The sequence below is a fragment of the Mauremys reevesii genome, linkage group 8 (assembly GCF_016161935.1).
Source record: "Mauremys reevesii isolate NIE-2019 linkage group 8, ASM1616193v1, whole genome shotgun sequence".
In the NCBI taxonomy this organism is placed as follows: domain Eukaryota; kingdom Metazoa; phylum Chordata; order Testudines; family Geoemydidae; genus Mauremys; species Mauremys reevesii.
The window spans coordinates 39,211,980-39,226,425 of record NC_052630.1 but is presented as its reverse complement, the minus strand read 5'-3'; the positions used below and the strand labels follow the sequence as shown (position 1 = coordinate 39,226,425).

Genomic DNA, 14,446 nt, shown 5'->3' with positions numbered 1-14,446 from the left:
TCCTTCACCCTCTCACTTCCATGGTCCTTCTCACATGAATGGAGAGCAGCAATAACCGAAGTCCGAAGATGCAAACAATTCAATGTTTATTGGGATGGAAATTGTTAAAATCACGGTGGAATTCCTCGAGGGCTACAAGCCATCAGGAACAGTATCCCCAATAATATCACGGCTAACCTGGTGGCTGAACTTTGTGACTTTGTCCTCACCCACAACTATTTCACATTTGGGGACAATATATATCTTCAAGTCAGTGGCACTGCTATGGGTACCCGCATGGCCCCTCAGTATGCCAACATCTTTATGGCTGACTTAGAACAACGCTTCCTTAGCTCTCGTTCCCTAACGCCCCTACTCTACTTGCGCTACATGGATGACATCTTCATCATCTGGACTCATGGAAAAGAAGCCCTCGAGGAATTCCACCGTGATTTTAACAATTTCCATCCCACCATCAACCTCAGCCTAGACCAATCCACACAAGCGGTCCATTTCCTAGACACTACTGTGCTAATAAACGATGGTCACATAAATACCACCCTATACCGGAAACCCACTGACTGCTATATTTACTTACATGCCTCCAGCTTCCATCCCGGACACACCACACGATCCATTGTCTACAGCCAAGCTCTAAGATACAACCGTATTTGCTCCAATCCCTCAGACAGAGATAAACACCTACAAGATCTCTATCAAGCATTCTTAAAACTACAATACTCACCTGCTGAAGTGAAAAAACAGATTGACAGAGCCAGAAGAGTACCCAGAAGCCACCTACTACAGGACAGGCCTAAAAAAGAAAATAACAGAACGCCACTAGCCATCACCTACAGCCCCCAACTAAAACCTCTCCAGCGCATCACCAGAGATTTACAACCTATCCTTAAAGATGATCCCTCACTCTCACAGATCTTGGGAGACAGGCCAGTCCTCGCTTATAGACAGCCTCCCAACCTGAAGCAAATACTCACCAGCAACCACACACCATACAGCATAAACACTAACCCAGGAACCTATCCTTGCAACAAAGCCCGATGCCAGCTCTGTCCACATATCCATTCAAGTGACACCATCATAGGGCCTAATCACATCAGACACGCCATCAGGGGCTCGTACACCTGCACATCTACCAACGTGATATATGCCATCATGTGCCAGCAATGCCCCTCTGCCATGTACATTGGCCAAACCGGACAGTCTCTACGCAAAAGAATAAATGAACACAAATCTGACATCAGGAATCATAACATTCAAAAACCAGTGGGAGAACACTTCAACCTCTCTAACCACTCAGTGACAGACTTGAAGGTGGCAATTATGCAACAAAAAAACTTCAAAAACAGACTCCAAAGAGAAACTGCTGAACTCGAATTAATATGCAAATTAGATACAATTAACACTGGCCTAAACAGAGACTGGGAATGGTTGGGTCATTACACTAATTGAATCTATTTCCCTATGTTAAGTTCTCCTCACACCTTCTATGGGCCATCTTAATTATCACTTCAAAAAGTTTTTTTTCCTCCTGCTGATGATAGCTCATCTCAATTGATTAGACTTTTCCTGTTGTTATGCATACTTCCACCTTTTCATGTTCTCTGTATGTATAAATATCTCCTGTCTGTGTGTTCCATTCTATGCATCCGAAGAAGTGAGCTGTAGCTCACGAAAGCTCATGCTAAAATAAATTTGTTAGTCTTTAAGGTGCCACAAGTACTCCTGTTCTTTTTGCGGATACAGACTAGCACGGCTGCTACTCTGAAAGCAGACTATATAGTAAAATTTGAGTTCTGCTTAGCTATACCTTAACCAATCACTTTACTGAAATTTAACTAACCAATCCTAACATACTGCAACATGATTATCTAGTAAATTATATACCACCACCTTAATAGATTTACACCCAACAAAATTAATTATACAGCAGACAGAAACAATCACAGAACCAGACAGAGATTATACAGACAAACAATAGGGAAGTGGGGACTACACTGATAGAGCAACAAAGAAATGAGGATTTCACACCCCAGCTATTGATAAGTGAGCTCTTGCCAGACAGGATGCTATCAAACTAAGCTTTCTTTAAATCTTCTAGGCTCTTCCCTTTCTCTGGAGGTGATAGATTGGATCACCTTTCTAACAGCCCAAAACTGCCTCATTTCAGTGTGACTGGTGAGGATGTGACCTTTCCCTTCCCAGCTTATGGCTGCCCCTGCTGTTTAGCCAAAGGACTTAGCCTAAGAACAAAGCCTTAGACTATCATAGTGAAAGAAGGCCTATAAACAGGCAAACTGATTTTGATTCTTGTCGTGTACCTCTATAACTAGCTAAACGATAGGAATACACCTAAATTCTTAAAGTATAGGCCTGAATATCTATATCCTAACAGCTCTTCCCCCTGATTAAGGGTTGATGGGTGCTAAAGGGCTTAGGGATCAAAACCTCATTAAGAAGCTCTCAACCGTGCCTGTCAGGCTGCTAGACTCAGCACATGGTTGTTAAATCCTTGGGGCTGCCGGTGTAGGAAGCAATCACTTGAGGCCAGAGAGCAGGCAGCTAACCAAAACCTCCATTTTATTTACAGATATACAGAGAACTCACTCAGCCGGTTGAAACCGGTTGAGCTAACCCATAATAATCTAACTCAGTTGCCATAGCAACAAAAACCATGACAACCAAATACACAACATATTCCTCCCCCCCAATAAGAACATCCCCTAAATAAAACACACACTAGACTAGAGAAGGAGGGTAGACTGCCTCCATTCCCGGCTAAACCCTGGGGATTATTTTGCCCCATAACCGTGGGTTCGCCCTAGCTAAAGATCCAGCCGATGAGGAGGCCTTCTGTCTCTAGGTGGATTATGGCGAACTTCTGGTGTTATTGCACCCGAAAGCACTAGGGGCTCAGGGTCCGCAGCACGAACAGGTGAGGAGGTGGTATCAGCTCGTGCTGGGCAAAGGGGTATCTCAGCCGCCGGCAGTAATGGAGGAGAACAGTCAGAAACAGGTGACTCGTGATTCGGTCCCTCACCAGAAGAGGTGAAGTCAGACCCCTCAACTGCAGATGGGTCCTGAGGACTGGCATGACCTGGCAACAGCTGATCTACATGTCGCCGCCAGGTAAGATTCTCTGCAGTCCGGACTGTGTAGGAAACAGGTCCTGTTTGAGTGATGACTGTGGCCGGAACCCATTTAGCTCTGGAAGTATAATTCCGAGCCAAAACTGGCTGTCCCGGGCTAAAGGTTCGGTCTTTTGCTCTGGGTGCCCGTCTGATGACTTGATATTGCTGCTGATGTTGCACAATTTGTCGGGGTTCAGAAGGTTTCAGCAGATCAAAGCAAGTGCGCAGCTGTCGTCCCATCATTAGAAAGGCCGGAGATGCGTGGGTCGTAGCATGAGGTGTGTTTCTGTAGGAAAGTAAAAAGGTATCCAGACGCTTTTGAATGGAGTGTTGTCCCCTTGCTGATTTCAAAGCGTTTTTCATTGTCTGCACAAATCCGTTCAGCTAATCCGTTGGTGGACGGATGATATGGTGCTGACGTGATGTGGTGTATCCCATTTGCCTTCATAAAATTTTGAAACTCCTGAGAAACGAACTGCGGTCCGTTGTCGCTCACAAGTTGTTCTGGCAGACCAAAACGACTAAAGAGTCCTCGTAGTTTTTGGATAGTACTCTCTGCAGAAGTGGACTGCATTATAGAGACTTCTGGCCATTTAGAATGGGCATCTATTGCCACCAAGAACATGCTTCCTTCAAGGGGGCCAGCAAAGTCAACGTGAATACGTTGCCACGGGTTTTCAGGCCAGTCCCATGGGTGTAGGGGTGCCCACTGGGGTGCATTCCTCACACCCTGACATGACATACAAGCTTTTGCCTTCTCTTCAATAGCGCTGTCCAGTCCAGGCCACCAAAAATAGCTTCGTGCAATTTCCTTCATGCGCACTATTCCACAGTGACCGGAATGTAACTATTCTAACATCTGTGATCTCAGTGGTGATGGAATAATGACACGTCTCCCCCACAACAAACAACCAGATTGGACCGATAACTCCGTCCGCTTGGACATGTAGGGAACAAGGTCGGATGAGACCGGAGAGGTTTGTCGAGATGTTCCATGCATCACCAGGTCCATAACGTGGGACAATACTGGGTCAACGCGAGTTGCCTTCTTTATCTGAGTAGCAGTGATGGGTGTATTCTCTACCTGTTCAAAGTAGAAGATTTCCTTTTGGGCACTATCTTGGTGTTTGACCGGCAAAGGCAACCTTGAGAGGCCATCTGCATTGCCGTGCAGAGTGGATTTCCGATATTTGATTTCATATGTGTGTGCTGAAAGTAACAATGCCCAACGTTGCATACGACTAGCAGCTAATGGGGGAATGCCTGTGTAGGGTCCAAAAATTGATGTCAGAGGTCGATGGTCTGTGAGAAGAGTAAATTTTTGCCCAAACAGGTACTGATGAAACTTCCGAATTCCAAAAACAATTCCTAATGCCTCACGTTCGATTTGGGCGTAGTTAGTTTCTGCTTTGCTTAGAGTGCGTGAAGCAAAAGCAATAGGTCTCTCTTCTCCTGAAGGCATAATATGTGACACGACTGCTCCCACTCCATAAGGGAGGCATCGCAGGCCAATTGCAGTGGTAAGGATGGATCAAAGTGCGTTAGAACTTCAGAATTTAGCAATGCATCCTTAGCTTTGTTAAACGCAACATCACAGGCTTCAGTCCACTTCCAGGCCTTGTTCTGCCCAAGGAGCTCATGAAGTGGTTTTAGCAGTGTGGCTAACTGTGAGATGAACTTTCCATAATAGTTCAGGAGTCCTAGAAACGAGCGCAGCTGGCTTACATTTCGAGGTGGGGGAGCCTCCACAATAGCTTTAACTTTTGCAGGGGCCTTATGAAGACCTGCAGAATCAATGATGTGTCCCAAATATTCAACAGAGGGCTTGAAGAATTCACACTTGTCTTTGCGAACTCGTAGGCCATACTCTTCCAGTCTTTGTAGGGTAGCCTCTAAATTCTTTAAGTGATCCTCTTCATTTCTTCCAGTGACCAGGATATCATCCAGATAGCACTGAACTCCTGACAAGCCACACAAGATCTGGTCCATAGCCCTCTGGAACAGGGCAGGAGCAGATGTTATTCCGAAGGGTAGGCGACAGTATCGATAAAGCCCCTTATGAGTCACAATAGTCAACAGCTCTTGGGACTTTTCATCGACGTGCATCTGTAAATATGCTTGACTCAGATCAATCTTACTGAACTTTTGTCCCCCAGCCAGGCCTGCGAAGAGGTCATCGATGCGGGGAAGCGGGTATTGCTCTGCACACAACACTGGGTTGACAGTGACTTTAAAATCACCGCAAATCCGGAGAGAGCCATCTTTCTTCACGATTGGAACGATAGGAGTGGCCCATGAGCTATGGGTAACTGGTATTAGGACTCCATTGGTGACCAGGCGCTCCAGGTCTGCTTCAACTTTTGGCCTGATGGCATATGGCACAGTTCGGGTTTTCAGATATTTTGGTGGACTGTCAGGTTTAATGTTCAATGTCACAGTGATTCCCTTCATACTTCCCAAATCATCTCCAAAAACAGCAGCATGTTTCCTTAGAATAGGGGTTAGACTGGTTTCTTCTTTAGTCATCCGGTGCACTTCTGCCCAGTTCAGTTGAATCTTCCCAAGCCAAGACCTACCCATTAAGGCTGGGTAGTCACCTCTCACCACAAACAGTGGCAATTTAGCTGCCTGTCCATTGAGCTCCACCTTAACATCAATAGTGCCCAACATGGGCACAGCTTCACCTGTATACGTCTTCAGAACAGTTTTTGTTGCCTTAAGCGAAAGATGCTGTAGCTTTTCCTTATACACAGTCTCAGGAACCAGCGAGACAGCTGCACCGGTGTCTAGTTCCATGCATATAGGTTTGCCCTCCAATAAAGGGGTTACCCAGTATTCATGTGAGCCCGCTGCCAAAGACAAAACATGCAGTGGCACTTCCTCTTGTGAGGAGGTGTCACCTTGATCATCCTGGGTCTGCTCTAGGGTATGCAAGGTTCCTCTTTTTGTCGGCCAGACCACAGGCCTCTTTTTCTTTTGTTTACAGGCATACTCAATGTGTCCCTTTTTGCCACAGTGTCGACACACCAGGTCCTTACGCCAGCATTCTGATGCCTGGTGACCCAGCTTACCACAGCGGTAACATTCTTGACTCTGCACCGTTTTGTGGGTCAGTTCTTGTGACACTTTTTGCACCCTAGGGGATGCACTGATGTATTGTGCCTCCCTTGTAGCCAGTTCCATGGAGACAGCAATATCAACAGCCTTCTGTAATGTAAGCTGAGCCTCTGTCAGTAGGCGCTTCCGTATAGCTTCACTGCAGAGGCCACACACTAACCTGTCACGCAGGGCATCATTTAACATCTCTTTAAATTCACAGTGTTCTGCTAGCTTTTTTAAAATGGCTACAAATTGTACAACTGTTTCATCTTCCTTTTGGTCTCTTTTGTGGAACCTATATCTTTCAGCAATTACCAGTGGTTTTGGGGAGAAATGAGACCCCAGAATTTCCACAATGTCACTGTAAGATTTAGTCTCAGGCTTAACAGGGTGCAGTAAGCTGCGTAGCAGAGAGTAGGTTTTAGCCCCTACAACACTTAAGAATATTGGCACCTTCTTCGCTTCTGTAATGTCATTTGCAATACCAAAAAGCTCAAAACGCTCAGTATACACATGCCACTGCTCTGTATTCTCATCAAAAGGCTCCAGGGGCCTGGTCAGAGTAGCCATGATTTTTAGTTTCACGTTCACAGTCAGTGCAAACAAGCAGCTTTTTTTGTTTGTTTGTTCTTTACCTTGACTTCTACTTCCTTCTGTTACTGGAGCAGCACCAGGATCCCACCCTCGTCGCCAGTGTTAAATCCTTGGGGCAGCCGGTGTAGGAAGCAATCACTTGAGGCCAGAGAGCAGGCAGCTAACCAAAACCTCCATTTTATTTACAGATATACAGAGAGCTCACTCAGCCGGTTGAAACCGGTTGAGCTAACCCATAATAATCTAACTCAGTTGCCATAGCAACAAAAACCATGACAACCAAATACACAACAATGGTCTCCCAAACAAACAGACCACACGGTATATTTAAGCCAAGCAGCAAGCGCACCACAAACACACACATTACAGACAGCAAATTTACCCCAAGGGTCACATTATCACTCCTCTTTTACCTGGAGAACTCCCTCACAAAACTCCTCAGTTAGCCACTCCTGTTTGCTAGTTCAGAGGGACTATTTTACTCTTCATTTGCATCTCTAGTCTGTGTTTTCCCATGTCTGACCCTGTTCCCTTCATGAAGATCCCCTTGTCTATGCACAACTTGGAGTGCTGGTGAGTGGGAAGTTCTGCCTCTTGGGGCACCAGGGAGGGGGATTTCATTTCCCCAAAGGTCTGGGTTGGGCTCGAGCTGATTTAGCTATTTGTCAAGAAGGACCCTAGGCACACTGAACCCAGCCCTGAGCACAGCTGTTACCCACCCGGTAGAAGGGTTACAGGTGCCTTTGTCACCTCTGGGCCAAGGTGCTGCTGCTGCTTGCTCAGACTGGCACAAGCGGTGGCTCTCTGCACCCATTTCATTGGCTTCTGGTGCATTTTCAGGTGCAGTTCATGCAGTTGTTTGACCGATAATCTCCCTAAAGTTTGGGTCTTGTGTACCCAAGAGACCCAACTCCCTCCTTGCACTTTGCCCTACAGCTGTTCAGGTGTGGTGCTTGAGTTGACACAACAAGTCACCTCCAGGTTCCTCACGTCCCAGTGTGAAATGGGGATAAGGGGACTGCCTGAGCTCCCAGGAGATGAAAGCACCACTAGATGCTGGGCTGGAAGGGTCAGCATAAACCGGTCATTGGTAGAGAGGAGGAGACAGGCTGAGGGGGAGGGATAGCTCAGTGGTTTGAGCATTGGCCTGCTAAACCCAGGGTTGTGAATTCAATCCTTGAGGGGGGCCATTTAGGGAACTGGGGTAAAAAAAATGTCTGGGGATTAGCCCTGCTTTGAGCAGGGGGGTTGGACTAGATGATCTCCTGAGGTCCCTTCCAACCCTGATATTCTATGAGATGGTAAAGTTCCTCACTACCATTTAGTGTTATTACAGCTCTGGATTTAACTCCTTTGGCCTCCTCCCATTACAGCCTCCCCACAGCTGCTCCCTCCACATTCAAGATAAGCTCTCATTCTCTTGCTCTCATACCCAGCCTCAGCAGATTCCTCAGCTGCAGCCTCCATGGCCAGCAGTACCTGTTCGTACGATTTAGTTGGGTTTGGTCCTGCTTTGAGCAGGGGGTTGGACTAGATGACCTCCTGAGGTCCCTTCCAACCCTGAGATTCTATGATTCTATAATCCTCAGTCAGTCCCCATTAGCTGAGCTGGTGCTCTCACATGAGCTGACACGGAAGCAGCCAAAGGTTAATGTTCTTGTGATTTTCTTGCCAAAACCAGCTGTCCCTAAATAACACTGAATTACAATATACACAGCTAAAAGCAGCAAAGAATCCTGTGGCACCTTATAGACTAACAGACTTAGTCTATAAGGTGCCACAGGATTCTTTGCTGCTTTTACAGATCCAGACTAACACGGCTACCCCTCTGATAATATACACAGCTAATGACTCTCAGACCCAACTGCCTAGACTCCCTCCAGGGTTGCCTGCCTGCAGTTAGCATTTCGGAGATCTTGAGCTCTCATCCTCCTTTCCCTGAGGGCGAGGTCTGCCCAGGTCTTTTTTTCATCGCTCGTTCAGGATCAGGACACCCTCCCCTTCCTCTGCCTCCTTCAGGGGGGCTCCTGGACCTCCGTGAAAATGGCTGAACCAGCCCCCTAGTAACTCATGGGATGCACTGACCGTTCAGATTGCTGCTTGGTAACCATGCAACCAAAACTGCATAATTCCAGAGGCTCTTGGGCTACTGAGAGAACAACTTTATTCAAGAAAGTGAAGTGGCAACTCCAGCTGGAGAAGCCACCTCCCAGCAACTTCTTGCTGACAGAAAACTGGTCAGGGAAGCTCCCAAGTGTCTGTCAAACAACCACGGGAGGAAAGAGCCATTATTTTGCTCTCCTGGCCCAGACTGCTCTTCCCTACACAATGCTGGGGAAGTTGTAATTGTTATTATTTCTATTGCTGTTTTATTTAATTAGGTATGAGCTGCTGATGCCCTCTCCCAGCCCATGGCAGCCCGAGGATATCCTTCCAGCTAGGAGGAGAACACGGGCTGGTGGGTCTGCCTTGACACTGGGGTCTATCTGTGAGAACATGGGGCCTATAGGGAGTTTGGTGGATAGAAGGCAATTGTAAGGGCCACTGTTGCATGCTCTGTGTTTATAGTTGCTGCTGGAGGCTGGGGCTCACTAGCTTTTAGTCTGACTTGTTTGCTTGTGCCAGGTCAACTGCTTGGGACATTTGGGGCCTGATTCCCCTTTATGTTTCTTCAGCTTTACACAACTGTGACTCTACTGAAACCACTGCAGTAACAACAATGTCAAACTGAAGCAATGCTGTGCTGAGCCAGGTGACTTGTTCCTTTTGGGAACATGGGCTGGCATCTGTCCTGAGGGTTTTAGATGTCTCACAGATTGGTGGGAAATTTCTCCCTTCTTGAGAATATCTCCTCTTTATTGTAATTGATTGTGCTTGTTTTGCTTCTTGCTCTGGTGTGATTTTTAATCAGGTGTTTGCAGAAGAGCTATGAAGGCCCTAATGCAGAGAGGGGCTCAGGAAGGCCCCAAACAAGCATCCAGAGACATTGCTTTCTGGACTTAACTATGCAGCACTGGCAAGAGGAGGCTGATCCCATGCCTTCCAGATGGTGAGCATAGCCCAAAGACATTCCAGAGGCAGGAGATTCCAGTACTCTAGCTGCCTCGTCAACTAGAAAGAGGCTCCAGCATACATCGTTGTTGACTATTATAACCCCGGAGCTAACGCTGGAATTTAAAATAGGTACTATCACTCCTTGGTGGGATAAAATAGATTAAAAAATCAATGGATTTGAAGGAGAAATAAAAATAATGTCTTATACATAAATATTCCTGCATGCGAGATCGTGAGCTCTAAACCTCTCACAGTCACCTTGATTAAGAAAAACATCTTAATTTACAGGGAGACTGAAGTTCTAGAAAATGTATCCAAAATTGGAATCTTCTGAGTATTAAATCTAATTGCAGGGGCTTGGAGGGATTTATATGTAGGTGCCTTTTATTTTTTTGCCCCCTCTCCCCTTTGGATCACAAATTCAAAATACTCTGAGAGTTAGGGCAGGTCTACACTAAGAGCGGGGGTCGAACTAGGGTACGCAAGTTCAGCTATGTGAATAGCGTAGCTGAATTCGAAGTACCCTAGTTCAAACTACTCACCCGTCCAGACGCCGCGGAATCGAAGTCCGCGGCTCCAAGGTCGACTCCGCCACCGCCTTTTGCAGTGGTGGAGTACCGAAGTCGACCCCGGCGCTTCCGGAGTTCGAACTATCGCGTCCAGATTAGACGCGATAGTTCGAACTCCGAGAAGTCGAACTCACCGTGTCGACCCAGCTGGTAAGTGTAGACTAGCCCTTAGTAAAGCTTCTCAGATCCCAGTAAGGAGCATGAATCCTCACTTCAATTCAGGTCTGAAATTGGCCACACTCTGAATATGTTAAAAGTCTGATCCTGCCCTCCTTGAGTTTAAAGGGAGTTTCCCATTGACTTCAATAGAAGCAACATCAATTATTTCTTTGGTTTCTTGAGTGAGAATGAGATTATATTGCATATTAATTTGGTTTGCAATGAGCCTTGACTGTAATTTTCTCCCAGCAAAAGAGGATTCATATATTTCCATAAATTCCCATATGTTCCATATATTCATAGACATTATCTACATTCCCAGATCTGGCCAGACAACGGTTGGTTCCCTTTATGGCTGAATTATTTTTCATTGGTGATGATATTTCTAATTTTTTAAAACAAGATTACACATTTGAACAAATGACCCAAAAAATTGTTTTAGATGAAGCAGTCTTATTTAGTGGTACAAGTACTTTAAAAAAGTTAAAGATTTGTTTGGAAAGTTTGGGGAATGTATAGAGTAACTTTCAGTCATCTTATATTTTACTTGAGTTCTAGAATGTTCTTCTTGCTTTCTGTATCCGAGCTGTTCTTTGAAATGTCTGAATGCAATTTATCATTGGTATTCTATTTAATCTTTGATTTGCTAAATGTTTGTATTGCCAAAGACCTAAGAGTCCCTTTTGGGATTCTTTATACTTTACCTTCTTTTCAGCTGAGGCTCTGGCTTTGAATGGTTGTTCCTGGGACATACAAAAGCAGTACTGGACAATGTTCAGAACATGCCCTGCTGCGTGCCCTGCTGCTGCCTGAGACTCTCTAGGGGCTGTTGTGATTTCTTGTCAGGACTCAGCTGGTGTAAACCAGCCCTGCTCCACTGACTTTGTGGTACCCCTTGTGACATTCTGTACCTTGGGGGAGAGCCCTGTAACCTCCATATTCCTCATTTATATATCATTGTGATCTTGCATATAAAGCATGCCATGTAAGGTACCAGGGGAAAGGTTATGATCTGGTGAAAGTCACTGTTCTATATATATATCATTAGTGCATATGAAGTTATGAGATTGTGTTGTATGGCTGGCAGTAAAACATGTGTAAGTTGGGGAATTAGCCAGATATTAGCTCCCCAGAGACAACAGCAAGGAAAGTAACCAACGGCCGGGTGGGTGTCAAACAACTATCAACAGCCATTGTCCAGCAAGGGAGTTACAATTCAAGGACTCACCTGCATAAGGCCACACCAGGGAGATTGCTCAACCTTGCCTGGGGACTCAGCAATGCCCGTCAGACATGCCTCGACTTGTGTTCTCCAAGCACATGGGCTAAGAGTATAAAACAGAACACAGGTGCCCCATGCTTCTCCTTTCTCCTTCCCCCACCTATGCTGCAAGCAGCAAGGACACTCAGAAGACTGAAGACTCCAACAGAGACTGACCCAGGTTTCAAGGGTGAGACCTGTGTAGTATGAACTGGATGTGATGTTCCCCTCTGATGTTATCTGGATCACTGATCTGCTAGGTCACTCCAATCCTTGACTCTGGGAGCCAGCCTTACCCTGCTCTGCTGTGAGAACCCCCACTCCTGGGCTGTTCACGCACAGCCTTTGGCATGTAAGATGCTCCTTGGATTGTGCAATCAAATGACACTAGCCAATATCTCCGGTGCCAGACATTGCAAGCTTATATGAATTTGTCAATTTAACAAAGGAATTGATATGTACCATGCTTATTATACCAAGGGGAGTCTCTGAAATGCTTCAAACCAAACACACTGCTTCAGGTAGAATAAACAAACAGATTTATTAACTACAAAGATACATTTTAAGTGATTATAAGTCAAAGCATAACAAGTCAGATTTAGTCAAATGAAATAAAAGAAAAATGTATTCCAAGCTGATTTTAACACTTTCAGTGCCCTTACAAACTTAGATGCATCTCACCAAAGGCTGGCTGGTTGCTCTTTAGCCAGGACCTCCCCTTTGATGAGCACTTCAGTCGCTTGGTGTAGTGTCTGTAGATGTAGGTAGAAGAGAGAGGAAGAACATGGCAAACGTCTCTCCCTTTTATCATTGCACTCTCAGAAAGTTTGCAGATGACACTAACCTGGGAGGAGTGGTAGATACACTGGAGGGTAGGGATAGGTGACAGAGGGACCTAGACAAATTAGAGGATTGGGCCAAAAGAAACCTGATGAGGTTCAACAAAGACAAGTGCAGAGTCCTGCACTTAGGATGGAAGAATCCCATTCACTGTTATAGACTAGGGACTGAATGGCTAGGAAGCAGTTCTGCAGAAAAGGACCTAGGGATTACAGTGGACGAGAAGCTGGATATGAGTCAACAGTGTGACCTTGTTGTCAAGAAGGCTAACGGCATTTTGGGCTGTATAAGTAGGGGCATTGCCAGCAGATTGAGGGAGATGATCATTCCCCTCTATTTGGCATTGATGAGGCCTCATCTGAAGTACTGTGTCCAGTTTTGGGCCCCACACTACGAGAAGGATGTGGACAAATTGGAGAGTCCAGCAGAGGGCAACAAAAATGATTAGGGGGCTGGAGCACATGACTTATGAGGAGAGGCTGAGGGAACTGAGATTGTTTAGTCTGCAGAAGAGAAGAATGAGGGGGGATTTGATAGCTGCTTTCAACTACCTGAAAGGGGGTTCCAAAGAGGATGGATCTAGACTGTTCTCAGTGGTATCAGATGACAGAGCAAGGAATAATGGTGTCAAGTTGCAGTGGAGGAGGGATAGGTCAGGGTTTGAGTATTGGCCTGTTAAACACAGGATTATGAATTCAATCCTTGAGGGGGCCATTTAGAGAACTGGGGTAAAAATCTGGGGATTGGTCCTGCCTTTTATCTTTGAAAAATCATGGCGATCGGGGAAGGTCCCGGATGACTGGAAAAAGGCTAATGTAGTGCCCATCTTTAAAAAAGGGAAGAAGGAAGATCCAGGGAACTACAGGCCAGTCAGTCTCACCTCAGTCCCTGGAAAAATCATGGAACAGGTCCTCAAGGAATCAATTCTGAACCACTTAAAGAAGGGGAAAGTGATCAGGAACAGTCAGCATGGATTCACCAAGGGCAAGTCATGCCTGACTAACCTAATTGCCTTCTATGATGAGATAACCGGCTCTGTGGATGAGGGGAAAGCAGTGGATGTGCTATTTCTGGACTTTAGCAAAGCTTTTGATACAGTCTCCCACAGTATTCTTGCCAGCAAGTTAAAGAAGTATGGGCTGGATGAATGGACGGTAAGGTGGATAGAAAACTGGCTAGATGGTCGGGCTCAACGGGTAGTGATCAATGGTTCCATGTCTAGTTGGCAGCCGGTATCAAGTGGGGTGCCCCAAGGGTCGGTGCTGGGGCCAGTTTTATTCAATATCTTCATTAACTATCTGGAGGATGGTGTGGACTGCACCCTTAGCAAGTTTGCAGATGACACTAAACTGGGAGGAATGGTTGATACGCTGGAGGGTAGGGATAGGATACAGAGGGACCTAGACAAATTAGAGGATTGGGCCAAAAGAAATATGATGAGGTTCAACAAGGACAAGCGCAGAGTCCTGCACTTAGGACGGAAGAATCCCATGCACTGCTACAGACTAGGGACCGAATGGCTGGGCAGCAGTTCTGCAGAAAAGGACCTAGGGGTTACGGTGGACGAAAAGCTGAATATGAGTCAACAGTGTGCCCTTGTTGCCAAGAAGGCTAATGGCATTTTGGGTTCAGTCTTGATGACAGAACAAGGAGTAATGGTCTCAAGTTCCAGAGGGGGAGGTTTAGGTTGGATATTAGGAAAAACGTTTTCACTAGTAGGGTGGTGAAGAACTGGAATGGGT

General features: G+C 46.0%; 1 long non-coding RNA gene across 1 annotated transcript; it reads left to right on the top strand.

The window, feature by feature from the left end:
• The first annotated feature begins 7,193 nt into the window (after nt 1-7,193).
• Nucleotides 7,194-10,013, top strand: LOC120369764. The gene is made up of 3 exons (XR_005583386.1): nt 7,194-7,394; nt 9,203-9,279; nt 9,733-10,013. It is a non-coding gene; the product is annotated as an uncharacterized LOC120369764 (long non-coding RNA).
• Nucleotides 10,014-14,446: the final 4,433 nt, after the last annotated feature.